This window comes from Malania oleifera, chromosome 10, assembly GCF_029873635.1.
Source record: "Malania oleifera isolate guangnan ecotype guangnan chromosome 10, ASM2987363v1, whole genome shotgun sequence".
In the NCBI taxonomy this organism is placed as follows: domain Eukaryota; kingdom Viridiplantae; phylum Streptophyta; class Magnoliopsida; order Santalales; family Ximeniaceae; genus Malania; species Malania oleifera.
In genome coordinates this window covers 40,816,475-40,830,647 of record NC_080426.1, presented here as the reverse complement: position 1 = coordinate 40,830,647, position 14,173 = coordinate 40,816,475, and the positions used below count along the sequence as shown (strand labels likewise).

Here is a 14,173-nt window from a genome sequence, read left to right as displayed (position 1 = left end):
TCCAATTATGTATAGACTCTGGTATGGTTTGATGTATGTATAGAAAGAACATTTTTCGCTGCGTATTTGATGAGTATGGGTATGTATGTGAATGAGTATAGGGTTTACGTGCACTCCACGGGGTCGAACCCTCATTCAATATTGTATCATGTATGTTTAATTGATACAGAGACAGGTTAGGTTACTATATTCACACCTAAGACCCATCTACGGGTTTGGGGCGTGACACAACCCGTACATTTGTGTTAATTCAGGCTCAATAAGCTTGAATAGCCATAAGCTCAACTAGGTTAATTTAGCTTAGATAAGCTTATAAACTTGTTTATGAATAATCTTATCTATAACTCATTAAGTCTAAGACTTGTTTATAGAATTATAATGCGTAGTTTATTTTATAATGCAACTTTTTCACAATATTGATAGGACTGTAGATTAGTAAGTAGTAAATTAAATTATTTTAAAAAGTTAAATTCAATGAAACATTTCTAATATTTCTAATATCTTTGGAATAGTCTAATTATATATATAGGCTGAGAGGAGGCTAATTAAAAGCATAAAGAGGGGGGGAAAAAACAACCAAGTTCCTTTTTAACTATTCTTGGGAAACAAGCGCCTGACAAGTCACCAAGAAGGCAATGAAGTTCTTAGGGGGACTTACATTGGGAATATGCAAAGCAAGCTTAGGATGTCTTGGTCGTTTAATTAACTAAATAGATGCATCATGATATATATGCCACATATACAATGTTACTCAATCCTTGCATTGAAGTTGCTTAGATTGATAATTCAACTTAGCATAAGGATGTGTTGGAAGTAAACTCGAACATTAACTTGATATTAATTTGACAATGTACCTATATCTTGGAATGAGATATGTATTAGAAAGACTTCATTTCCCATTTCCTTTTTAGGTGTATTAAACAATAATGCACCTAAAAAATTATCATTATTAAATGATAATGCATGTGAAAGACTATATGTAATAAAGTAAGCAAATTGAATCATCTCAGAAAGCTCCACGCGCACATCATTCTCAACTCCCTCCACCTCCACAACTACTGGGTGGCTCTGCTCATCTGCCATTGCACGCTCCTCCACACCCCTTTGTCACGAGCTAAGCTTGTTTAGGGTATTATGCTTGCCTGTAACCGCTTATCTCGAGTGCTTGGGATGGGTTTCCATTATGTAAATACAAGTGTAGGGTTATTTTCTACTAGTAGTGTCTTTGTATGACAAATAAGGTAGTATGACTCCTCGGTCACTTTGGTGTTTCCTAGTGCTAGAGTGGAAATGGCCTAGAAAGCTCTTTAGGGGAGGGTGGGTGTTCATCAGTCATTGTAAAACTCACTAACTTTTGTCAACATGTTTAGCCTACTTGCCTCCCTCATTAAGCACACAATGTCAATGGAGGTGTTGTTAATGAATTGTGTTTACTTCAACGTTTACTGCTTGCTTGTCACGACTTTCATGAATTGATTACTGTTTTCATTGCCATTTGATTGAATGCTAATGAAAGTGTTTCATGGATGAATGTTGGTAAACGATTGGTTGGCTAGTTAAACAAGAGTGCTTTAGCTAGTGCCGCACGACCCTTCACAAGGGTGTGAAAATAGTCGAACCGTGACACTTGGTATCAAAGCCCAAGGTTGAGTTGCTATGTGAATTCGTTTGCCTTCGTTGTTGGATTTGGAAAGCTTTGGTAAGTAACCATGGCACCAAACAATGCTGAGAGGATCAGCATGCTAGAAGCACAGGTTGAGGCAATGACCAATACTATGTCCGCGGAGGTGGTCTAGATGAGAGAACTTGTTGATAAAGTGATGGGATCACAAAAACATCAATCAGGTTTAATATGCGACATGTTAGAGGACTTTCGCCATACAGTTGAAACTTTGCAATCATAAATGGCTTATCTGGATGCAAAGGTGAATCTGATGGTTCTGGCTATGGGGAACTCCAACACTCCGGGAGTTAGCAAGACTAAGGTGCCAAAACCTAGGACGTATGGGGGTGCCCGAGATGCCAAGGAGTTAAAGAACTTCTTGTTTGATGCGGAGCAGTACTTTTGCGTTGTGAGGATGGCCTCAGAACAGGCAAAGGTGGATACTCCGACCATGTACGTGGTTGATGATGTCAAACTGTGGTGGCATACCAAGTACCAAGAGATTGAAACTAGACATTGTGTAATCGATAGTTGGGCAGACTTGAAAAGAGAGCTCAAGGCCCAATTCTTTCCTGAGAATATTGAGTATAATGCAAGGAGAAAACTGAGAGATCTCAAGCATACGGGGTCGATCAAGGAATATGTGAAACAATTTTCTGCTTTGATGTTGGATATTCAGGATATGTCGAAGAAGGACAAGCTGTTCTATTTCTAGAGGGGATGAAACCATGGGCAAGAACTGAACTTCATAAGCAAAGGGTTCAAGACTTGTCAACTGCACAAGCTGCTGCAGAATGCTTGACTAACTACGCTGGTGATGATACCGCTTTGTCCAAATGGTTTGGCGGAGAGGGAAATAGTGAAAAGTCTTTCAAGAAAGGCAAACCCAAGAGTGGGGGAGCTGACTCTAAATCGTCAACCTCAAAGAAAGTTTTTTTGTCTCAAGGGTTCAACACATCCAATGGAAAGGGGAAGAGTAAAATTTTGTGCTACTTGTGTGGTGGATCTCACAGAGTGAGTGAATGTCAACACAAGGGATTGCTCAATGCTCTACAAGCTTCCACTTCGGGGAAAGTGGTGGAAAGCGAGGAGGAAGAGGATGATGCCCCGAGGGTGGGTTTAGTGCGGCTAGTGAGCGCATTGGAAAAGCAGGCAAAAGCACCGAAAGTTACACGAGCAAGAGGGTTAATGTTTGTGGACTTGAGGATAAATAGGAAGAGTACCCGCGCTATGGTGGATACGAAGGCTACTCATAATTTTGTTTCACAATTGGAAGCATGGATGTAATGACTAGATTTTTCTGCCATTATTTTTTTTTGCTTCCTATAAATATAGACTATGAAGTTTCACTGCTTTGTTACCTTTTAATATAAATCAAACTATTATCATGGTCTAGATAGGACCTATAGAATCTGAGACACAATAACAACCTAAGTAGCGAGAAGCTGAATTCATAAAACCATAACCATATAAATACATTACAATAACAGAGTGTCCGAACTATTTCCAAAACATACATACACAATTGTTCCCAGAAATACTCACAACTGAAACCAGAGCTATACAAAATAACCTCCCACAAATACTCACCCTACTAATGGGGCAATACAGTAGCCCCCTCTATCTGCGAACCTGATTTGCTCGCCTAACTGGTTCACTCGAAAAATGTTAAATCATTGGAATGAGACAACGCTCAGTAAGACGAAATATGCTATTACTAGTGTGTGGCAAATGAGTTACATATTAATAAAACATGATTTAGAAATACTGTAAATAACTGAATCTGAGAAAACATGTATAAATAGAGTACTACATGGTTCATATATGTGATACTTAACATAGCTATTTCTATGATTTTTCTATTCATAATACTTCTAATATTCATAAGTACATCCATTGTTTCTGTAAATTTGATTATACATATAATAATTAATAAAAATTCCCTGGATGGTTGTATGTCATGATTTAACCCCTCACGACAGGGTTATGCGGCCCATAGGCGGGACTTATCACTGGCTGGCCTACTAGGATAAATCACTATACTCCGAAAGTCAGATTAGCCTCCTCAACCCTAACTGACGGGGAGCCTGTCCACAACATAGGCACGATCGACTGCTATAAATCCACATACTATCTGAGTTATGTAGTTGCAAATTGAACTATAAATAGCTATGGTACCGTGCTTTGTAAACTGAACTGTAATGTTCCATCAGGGTCTGATACTATAGAATACATTTCTATATTTAATCTATCTATTTTACCATGATTTTGTATAACTGTATTAACCATAACGCTGTAATAAACTGTATTTTTGTATCAACTGTATTTCTGTATGTCATGGTTCTATGATCTCTATTTTATGGTTCTACAAAACTGTATAATCATGGTACTATGAAAACTGTAAAAACATCTTTCTGTCTGTATATACTATAAATCATGAAACTATAGAAACTATATTTCTAAATAAAACTATATATCTGTATAAACTGAATATCTGTATAAAATTGTATATCTGAATAGTTGTAATTCTGTAATTTAAAACTGTTTATTCTATGAAAAATAATTCTATAAATCTATATACTCGTAATTCTGTAAAAGCTGCGTAGGACACTATACTATACCAATATTTCTTATGCCACACAAGTAAATATTACTCATTAACCATAATTAATAAAACAAAGTAATTCTTGTTCTAGTAGACCCATAAACAAATACTATATTTTTCTGGTGAAAATAACTGATTTACTAGCATAGCATATTTCCTTTACCCGATTTCTGAAAAGTTCCCTACAATGTGTAGTCGTACACCCGCAGGGTACCCTATTCCACACCCTAAAAATAACATTTCCAAGAACAAAATTTCAGTATTTCTTTGACTACTACATTTTCTATAACTGTAAGTAAGCAAAATACTGAATTAAAAGAACCTTAAATTTGGGATGGAATTCAAGTCAGCCCCACCAACAATCCACTCTAGCAGACATGAAGAGAACTCTCCCAAGAGTGTCGTGGTGGTCTCAGATCGTCGATCCGGTGAAGAATCGGCTCAAAATCTTAAAGAGAAGAGGAAAATGGACGAAAAGAGAGAGAGAGAGAGAGAGAGAGAGAGAGAGAGAGAGAGAGAGAGAGAGAATTTCCTCGCATGATTTCTACTGAAAAATCTAGTTTTAGCATACTTATACATTGGCCTTCATCAATGAGACACGTCACCTCGTCGACGAGATCACAAAGGAAGTTTGTCGATGATGCTTATTCTTCATCGATGAAATTCAAGGCTGAGAAATAGCCTCTTGGTATCTTCTCGTCAATGGAGCACGCCCCCGTCGACGAGCCCAATAAGCCACTTCGTCAACAAACGCTTCTCTCCTTCCTCTATTATTTAAATACCATAATTCTTTGGGTCGTTACAATGGAGACTCAACTTATCCTTAGAGAAGGATACATGACGCATGAACGCAGTTAACTCTGTAGCCCAACCTACTCTGGGAGTAGCCAAACAAGTGACTGTGAAGCTTGGATAGTGGGAAGGTCAAGCGAATTTCACAGTGGTGCTATTGGATGACTTTCCAGTCATTCTAGGAATGGAGTTCCTAAGGGGGACGAGGGCAGTGCTAATGCCTTTGGCTGGTTCCCTGTGTTTGATGGGAGATCACGCGTGCATGGTGCAAGTCGTCGCGATGAAAGGAGATGACGGGAAGTCCCTTTCATCCATACAACTTAATGAGGGATTGGGTCAAGGTGAGCAGACACGTCTAGCCATGGTGGTGGTAGACAAAGAAGTAGACCAAGAACTGGAGCCTACGACCATCCAAGTGACATTGGATGAGGATAAGGAGATGTTGCCGGATAAGCTACCTCACAATTTGCCTTCATGACAGATTGTGGAGCATGAGATCAAGTTGTTATTAGGAGTGAAACCACGTGCTAAAGGGCCATGTCGGATTGTGCCTCTTGAGATAGTAGAGTTGGGGAAATAGTTTGATGAATTGGAAGCAGGATGTGTTCGCCCTTTCAAAGCACCGTTGGGAGCATCGGTGTTGTTTCATAGGAAACATGAAGTGCATCTACAAAAGGTGTTCTACAGGCTGAGGGGAAACTGTTTGTGTGTGAAGAAAGGGAAGTTCTCTTTCATTCAGTGGAGCAACAAATTCCTTGGTTATGTGGTTGAACAAGGTTGTATTCAAAGGGGTATGGAGAAGGTAAGGATGATTCAAGAACGTAAGATCCCCATAACAGTGAAGGAGTTGTGTTCCTTTCTTGGCCTTACTAGATATTGCAGGAAGTTCGTTAAGGGGTATTCACGGAGAATGACTCCAATGACAGGACTACTGGGGAGGTATTATTGGCCGCACACGCGGGATGATGTGGTTGATTATACCAAAACTTGTCTCGCTTGCCAACAAGACAAGGGGGAGCAGAAGAAGTATGGTACTTTCATGGCCGCACCAAAGTATTGTTCGGCAAAGGAGACGACACAATTGTTCCTTGTGACTATTGTGGGATATTGGGGTTTTCCCCAAGTTATTGTTTGTGACCAAGACTTAATGTTCACTGACAACTTCTTGATAGAATTTTTCAGTATATTCAGGTCACATCTTGACATCTCTTTGAGTTATCACCACAGACAGACGGATAGATGAAGAGATTCAGAAAGCTACTGAAAGAGTACTTGTGCCATTTTGTCAACGACAACCAGAAGAATGGTGTGCAACTACTTGATATGGCTCCATTATGTGGCAATGCCCAAAGGAGCTCAACAACCAACAAGAGCACTTTTGAGCTTGTTACAAGTCAGTTGCCGTTGTTACCTCACACAGTGGGCGAGTCGTACAAACGAAAGAGTCCCAGGGCATACATCTTCACTAGAGAATGGAGACAGAATGCAAAGTTTTCCTGAGCCTATCTGGAGAAAGCTTCTAAGTAGATGAAGAAGTGGGCAGATCAGGGGAGAAGACCGCAGTTTCATGTCAACTGCCTCAAGCCGTTCAACGCCAACACCAATGACCAAAGCATAAGTCAGTTCAACATAGTAGAGTTGAAGACAGTGCAACCTAACAGCCGTGAAGTTGAAGAGATCCTTCTAGACAGAAAGTTCATATCCTCAAGGAAGAAGCTGCATAATTTCCTAGTGAAGTGGAAATGCCTTGATGACAAAGAAATCAGCTGGATTTCTGCAGAAGATATTCAACCGTTCATGGACAAACTTGAAGTGTACCTGCCACCAAAGTCTACGAGGATGTCAACCACATAAGTGGGGGAGAATGTCATGAGCTAAGCTTATTCAGGGCATTATGCTTGCCTATGACCGCTTACCTTGTGTGCTTGGGATGAGTTTCCATCATGTAAATACTAGTATAGGTTATTTTCTGCTAGTAGCGTCTTTGTATGCCAAATAAGGTAGTATGACTCCTCGGTCACTTTGATGTTTCCTAGTGCTAGAGTAAGAATGGCCCAAAAAGCTCTTTAGGGGAGGGTGAGTGTTCATCAGTCATTGTAAAACTCACTAGCTTTTGTTAACGTGTTTAGCCTACTTGCCTCCTCACTAAGCACACAATGTCAATGGAGGTGTTGTTAATGAATTACGGTTGCTTCAATGTTTACTGCTTGCTTGCTAAGACTTTCATGAATTGATTACTGTTTCCGCTGCCATTTGATTGAATGCTAACGAAAGTGTTTCGTGGATGACTGTTGGTAAACGATTGGTTGGCTAGTTAAACAAGAGTGCTTTAGCTAGTGCTGGATGACCCTTCACAAGGGTGTGAAAATAGTCAGACCATGACACCCTTCCCCCTACACCCGTCTCATTATTGAATCTGCCGCTCGCCCCAACGTCTTCGTCTTGACCAACTTGTTCAAATATTACTCCCACTTAGGGGCTCACCGTGATGTGCTCTCCCTATTCGATCAAATGCGCGCCTCTGATGTGATGCCCAATGCGTTTGTGTACCCCATCTTGATCAAATCCTCCGGCTATGATTTCGTCATAATTCACACCCACGTTCTCAAATTGGGTCACGTTTCTGATCCTTATGTCTGCAATGCCATCATGGGCATGTACGCCAAATATGGCCCTATCGAGCTTGCCCGGAAGTTGTTTGATGGAATGCCTGAAAAGGCACTTACGACTGGAATTCCATCATTTCTAGCTACTGAAAATGGGGTTATTGAAAAATAAGGTGTAGTCTTAAAGCACACCTACAATGAGGGATTCATAGTGTCAGTCTTTGGAAGCCAAATTCTCTTAACTTTCTTTGAATTGTTTTTAGTTCCATTATTTACTTTCCATTCTCCTTGAACTTTAACATATTTTATTTTTAGTGGGCAATTGAACATTACATGACCTTTATTCTTGCACATGTAGCAAGTGGTGTGTTCATGTTTGTTGTTTGAAGAAATACTAGCATAGTGCTTTACTTCTTTGACAAAATATCTCATGTATGGCTTCTTACTTCTTTTATTCATTTTACCATTATAACCTATCCCTTCTCTATTTCTATATAATCTTTGTTGTCCAATCATTTTTTCAAAATTTTCTTTTCCTTTGGTAAAGTTATAAATTGTTTTTTCTTTATCCTCTATTGATTTCTTAAGTTCATTTATCTCTAAATCTTTTTTATTTAAATCATCTTCTTGAGTTTTGCCTATCTCTTGAGTTATTTCTTTTATTTCCTCTTCTAACTTTTTAATACAAGAATCTTTTTCTTTTTCAATGGTTTTGGAGGATTCAAGTTGTTTTATTAATTCTTTATTTTGTTCTTTCAATGTTATGTTTCTTTTGAAAATTTTTATGAATCTTTTATGTAAAGTAAACAGCTCAACTTGTAATTCCATATAGGAGGGCATGCTATCGCAAGACTCATCACAAAACTCATTGTTAGATTCTGTTGAGGAGTAGTAGGAATTTACCTCTTCATCATTTGTCATGAAACATATATTCACCATCTCTTGTCAACTTGACTCGTTCTTCGTCTCGCTGGAGCTTGAATCATCCCATGTGGCCTTCATAGCTTCCTTCCTTTTCTTTTTGTCTTTCTTGAGTAACAGGCAGTCCGACTTGATGTGCCCTGGTTTCTTGCAATGATAGCATATAAGAGGATCATTTTTACTCTTATTTTCTTTCTACTTGTCTCTCCTTTTTCAAATTTCTTTTTATTAAACTTTCTAGGAAACTTTTTATTTTTCCTATAGAACTTGCCTAATCTTTTAGTGATGAAAGCTAATTCATCCTAATCTAAGTCGCTTGATTCACTTTCGTCTTCACTTGAGCTGTTATTGAAAGCTTTTAATGCAATGGACTTTTTATGCCTGGGTTCAGGATTTCTTTCTTTTAAAGCCATTTCATAGGTAAGTAATGAACCTATGAGTTCATCTAATGAGGTCGTCTTAAGGTTTCCACCTTCCGTGATAGCAGTAGCCTTTGGTTCCCATATGGAGGGAAGGCCTCCTAAAATTTTTCTAATCATTTCGTAGGTAGTGTAAGTATTTCCTAAGGCACTTAATGAATTGATTATGTGGGTAAATCTGGTATACATACTAGAGATTGTTTCATCTAAATTCATTTTGAATGCTTCATACTCACTTGTAAACATATCTATCCTATTGTCCCTAACATCTACTGTTCCTTCATATGTTACTTCTAATTTGTCTCATATATCTTTAACCGTTTTGTAGGCCATGACCCTATTGAACTCATTAGCATCTAAAGCACAATATAAGGCATTTATAGCACTTGAATTCATTTGGAGCATCTTATAGTCTATATCGGTCATATCTTTTTTCTCTTTGGGAATTTGTTTTCCATCTACTATATTAGTAGGGATTAGGTCTCCATCCATAACTACTTTCCAAGTTTTCCAATCCATGTTTTGGAGATAGATTTGCATTCTCTTTTTCCAAAATGTATAGTTATGTCCACAGAAGATTGGTGGACGGGTTGAGGATTGGCCCTCACCAAAGGGAGCTACTCCTATGTGTGCCATTAGATCTTTTTATAGTTTCTTGTTAAGAATTACTATAACTAGGCTCTGATACCAATATAACTATGATGTCTTTCATAGCTCATAGATATCAATATAAAAAGCAGTAAGTTTATCCATGTGTTTCATCAATAGCATGCATGGTCAAGAATTAATCTCATATCAAAATTGCTCAATAATCTCATGCTCAAATTTTCAACATAGTAAGCCATAAATTATCAATATAAGTCAAGTCAAGTCAAGTCAAGTCAAGTCATACACATGTAGCATATAGCATATCATGTAGGCATGTAAGCATATAGCATATAGGCTTTCATTCTGAAATATCTTTTTCTTAATCAAGGTACTTATGTAATAAGCTCAATTTGATATTTTCTTAATATTTTCTTAAGTCAAGCCTTGTAAAAATCATCCTATGATTTTGGCCAACATTGTTATTTGTGTTTGTTATAATAAGCTCTTAAACTCATCTTTAAGTTTTTCTATTTCAACTAGTTCGTTTGTTGATCATGAATTAAGTTACTTTCTCAATTTTTAAAGGGGAATGACTTAATCCATGGAGTTTTTCATTTATGAACTAGTCTTTCATCTTGGTACCCATACTTTCTTGGTTCTGGTTGGTTTAATAAAGGATGTTTTCTTAAATTCTCCATACTTGTTTAGTTTTCACACCCTTTCTTTTAAATGGAATGGATATTCAAATTTTGTATGCCCCTTTTTCTTACATTGATAACATATGGTGCTAGTGTAGGCATTAGAGGATGTGCTAGCATAATTTTTGGATGCTTTCAAAAAATAACCCATGTAAAGATTCTTTTTCTTTTTATTTTCAACCCCATTAAATTCAATGCCTTCTTTGTTTAAGGTCATCCTTTGTGAGCCTATCATTTTGTCAAAGTTTGTCTTTCCTTTTGTGAAGTTATAAATGATTTTTTCTTTATCTTCAATTTGATTTTGGAGATCATTTATCTCTATCTCTTTCTTGTCATCAACATTCTTTAGTGATTTCTCTAATTCTTGAGATAATTTTCTTATTTTATCTTCTAATTCAGAAATATATATGTCTTTTTTATATTCCATAGAGGATAGGGATCAAAGGTCTTCTATCATCTTTTCATTCTTACTTTCTAATTCTTTAATTTTCAAGTCTTTTTCTTTTTTAGCAAGATTTTAATATACTAACTTCTTTGTCATAGCTTCATTCTTACTTTCTATTTTCTTGATTCTTGAATCTTTTTCTCTTTCAGCAGTTCTAAGGGATTCTAACTCTTTCATTATACCTTCATTCTTATTTTTCAATGATGTGTTTTGTTTAGTTATTTTAATTAGCATCTTATGAACTTTGTATAATTCATTTTGTAATTCATCATAAGATGACATACACTCATCATTGGATTCATCACTACAAGAATTATTTAAAGATTTAGATGAGGAGCTTTTCTCATCGTCCCAAGCCATAAAGCACGTATAGGCAACCTCTTGGTCACTTGATTCATTTTCCGAACTACTTGTACTCATGTTGTCCTAAGTAGTGGTTTTCATGGCTTTTTTGTTTTTCTTCTAAAAAATCAGTTCTAAGACATAAAACTAAAGTCTCTAAGTCTTGTTTGCCTAATGAGCTTCAAAATGAAAAATCATATTTGAACCATTCTTGAAGTACTTACAAAGACTTGTCCTAAGAACTGAGGTGACTCCTCTTTGCATTGAGTTCACTTTGTCGCAAAACTTCTTTGAGCTTTCATTATGGATCACTTTCTTTTATGTAAGGACTTCCATGTTTCTTGATCCTTGTGAGCTTTCAAGATATGTCATTTGAAGTCTAAATTGAATGAGCTTTTGGAATTTTCCCTTTTATCATCTGAAATCATCTTTGCCTTCAATAACTAAAATAGCATCACTTGGAAGCAAATTAGATAGCCTTAATTTGTTATCATCAAAATCAAGAGTTGTAAGCCTAGTTAAGCCAACAATTATGAAGGTGAAGCTCTTTCGCTGTTCAATATGATGCCTAAGAGGAATGCCATCACTTGGACTGCTATGGTATCAGGGTACTGTAACATATGCGATTTGGAAATTGCAAGGAAATATTTCGATGAAATGCTTGAGAAAAATGTGGTCTCATGGAATGCAATGCTCTCGAGTTATGCTCAGAAAGGGTTTGCGAAAAAGTCTTTGAGCTTGTTCATGTTAGCACCAAAGGAGCCCATGGGTTGGCTTGAAATACATGCATGAACATCAACTTGACCCAAAAATTTAAGCCTTTGGGTAAAGTTGGTGTTCACCCATGTGTATCAAGCCCACCTATGGATTCCTCCGGTCCCGACAAGTGGTATCAGAGCCCTTGGGTCAAGTTGGGTGAGTAATATCGTAAAAGTCGAGACGTGAAGCTATCTCTCCTGACAAGTTAACAGTTGGAGGACCAAGTGTGTGATCGAGGCCAATAAGGATCACTAGGCTTGGGATGGATCCGAATAGGGTCAAGACGTGAAAGGTAGGATTGGTTCGGAGGCACATGGAATACAATCTAAGACATGTAGGCGCCAGTGGTCAGGCCCACTTGAGCAACTGTTGGGGAATTGTTTTCGTTTAAGGGAGCAGTTAGAACTCACAAGTGAAGGGGAGATTGTTGAGAATTTGTGAGTTTGTCCCACATTGAAAAATTAGAGTGGATAATAGATGCTTATATACATGGTTGGGCCCAAGACCCAATAGGCTTAAGCTTTTGGGTCAAGTTGGTGTTTACCCATGTGTATCAAGCCCACCCATGGACTCCTCTAGTCCTAACAGTTCAAGGAGATGATAAGTGTTGGGCTTCAACTAGATGAAATGACGTGGGTCACCATCATTTCGTGTTGTTCCTCATGTGGTGATCTTCACCTTGCAGAATCTCTAGTCAAAACACTCGACCAGAGGCAGATCCATCTGAATTGCTTTGTCAAAATGTGCTCGTGGACATATATGCCAAGTTTGGAAACCTTGTGACTGCTCAGAAAATTTTCGATGAAATGGGAATACACAAGAATTCTGTGACCTGGAAAGCCATGATTTCAGCATATATGTGCATTGGTGATCAGATTTCAGCCAGAGAGATCTTTGATAGGATGCCAGAGAGGAATGTTGTCTCTTGGAACACTATAATTGTTGGTTATGCTCAAAACAGACAATCAGCTATGGCAATTGAACTTTTTAAAGAAATGCTCACAACTGGTGATTCAACACCAGATGAGTAACAATGTTGAGTGCTATCTCAACTTGAGGATATCTTGGGGCTTTGGAATTGGGGAAGTGGGTGGTGAAGCGCCTCTCTGAAAACCAGACTAAATTGAGCATCGTATGATGCAACTATTTGATATTCATGTACTCTAAATGTGGGAGCTTCAAAGAGGCCCAGAAGATTTTCCAAGAAATGGCAACAAAGGATGTGGTTTCATACAATACATTGATGGCAGGTCTTGCAACTCATGGCCATGGAAGAGAAGTTGTCAAACTACTGTTGAGCCCAACCGTGTAACTTATTTTGGCATCTTGACAGCATGCAGTCATGCTATTGGAAGAAGGCCAAAAGGTTTTTGAATCAATCAAAGCCCCTGTTATAGATCACTATGCTTGCATGGTTGATTTGTTTGGTCGAGTCAGTCAACTGGATGAAGCAAAGAGATTAGTTCATAAAATGCCAATGGAACCACATGCTGGAGTTTATGGTTCTCTTCTAAATGCTAGCCGAATTCAAAAAAGAGTCGAAGTGGGGGAACTAGCTGCAAAAAAGTTCTTTGAGCTTGAACTGGAAAATTCGGGAAATTATGTTATGCTTTCAAACATATATGCTTCAGCAGGGAGATGGGAAGATGTTGAGAGAATCAGAGAGGTTATAAGAAAAAGAAGAGTGAAAAAGACTATTGGATGCAATTGGGTTGAATTTGGTGGCAAAATGCACAAGTTTGTAGTGGGAGATAAATCACATGAACAATCAACAGATATTTATATGTTATTGACAGAACTAAAGAAGAAGATGAGGGCTATTGGATACACAGCCGATAAGAGCTGTGCACTGAGAGATGTTGAAAAGGAAGAGAAGGAGGAGATGGTGGGAACTCATCGTGAGAAATTGGCCATTGGTTTTGCTCTTCTTGTTAGTGAAGCAGGGGCAATGATTAGGGTGATGAAGAACCTAAGGGTTTGTTGGGACTGCCATATGACTATAAAGATCATCTCAAAGCTGGAAGGGAGGGAGATAATATTGAGGGATGACAAGAACTTTCACTATTTCAGTGATGGGATGTGCTCTTGCAAAGACTACTATTGGTAAGGTGATAAAAAAAAAAAGGGGAAAAATGGCGTGCTATGATCACTATTTACTACTGTACATAGACAATGCAGTATATACAAAATCATCATTTAATATTTTTCAAGCCATTTTCAATTAATACTATACTCAAAACTTTCACAAAGAACGAACATTTATCGTTTACAGCATAAGTTTGCACTTGGACACGTACAAAAGCACTGGCCAAGTGTAGTGATAGGGGTGAACAAA

General features: G+C 37.9%; 1 pseudogene; it reads left to right on the top strand.

Annotated features, from left to right (window-relative positions):
• Nucleotides 1-5,277: 5,277 nt before the first annotated feature.
• LOC131166638 (pentatricopeptide repeat-containing protein At1g14470-like) lies at nucleotides 5,278-13,945 on the top strand (annotated as a pseudogene).
• The last annotated feature ends 228 nt before the right edge of the window (nucleotides 13,946-14,173 follow it).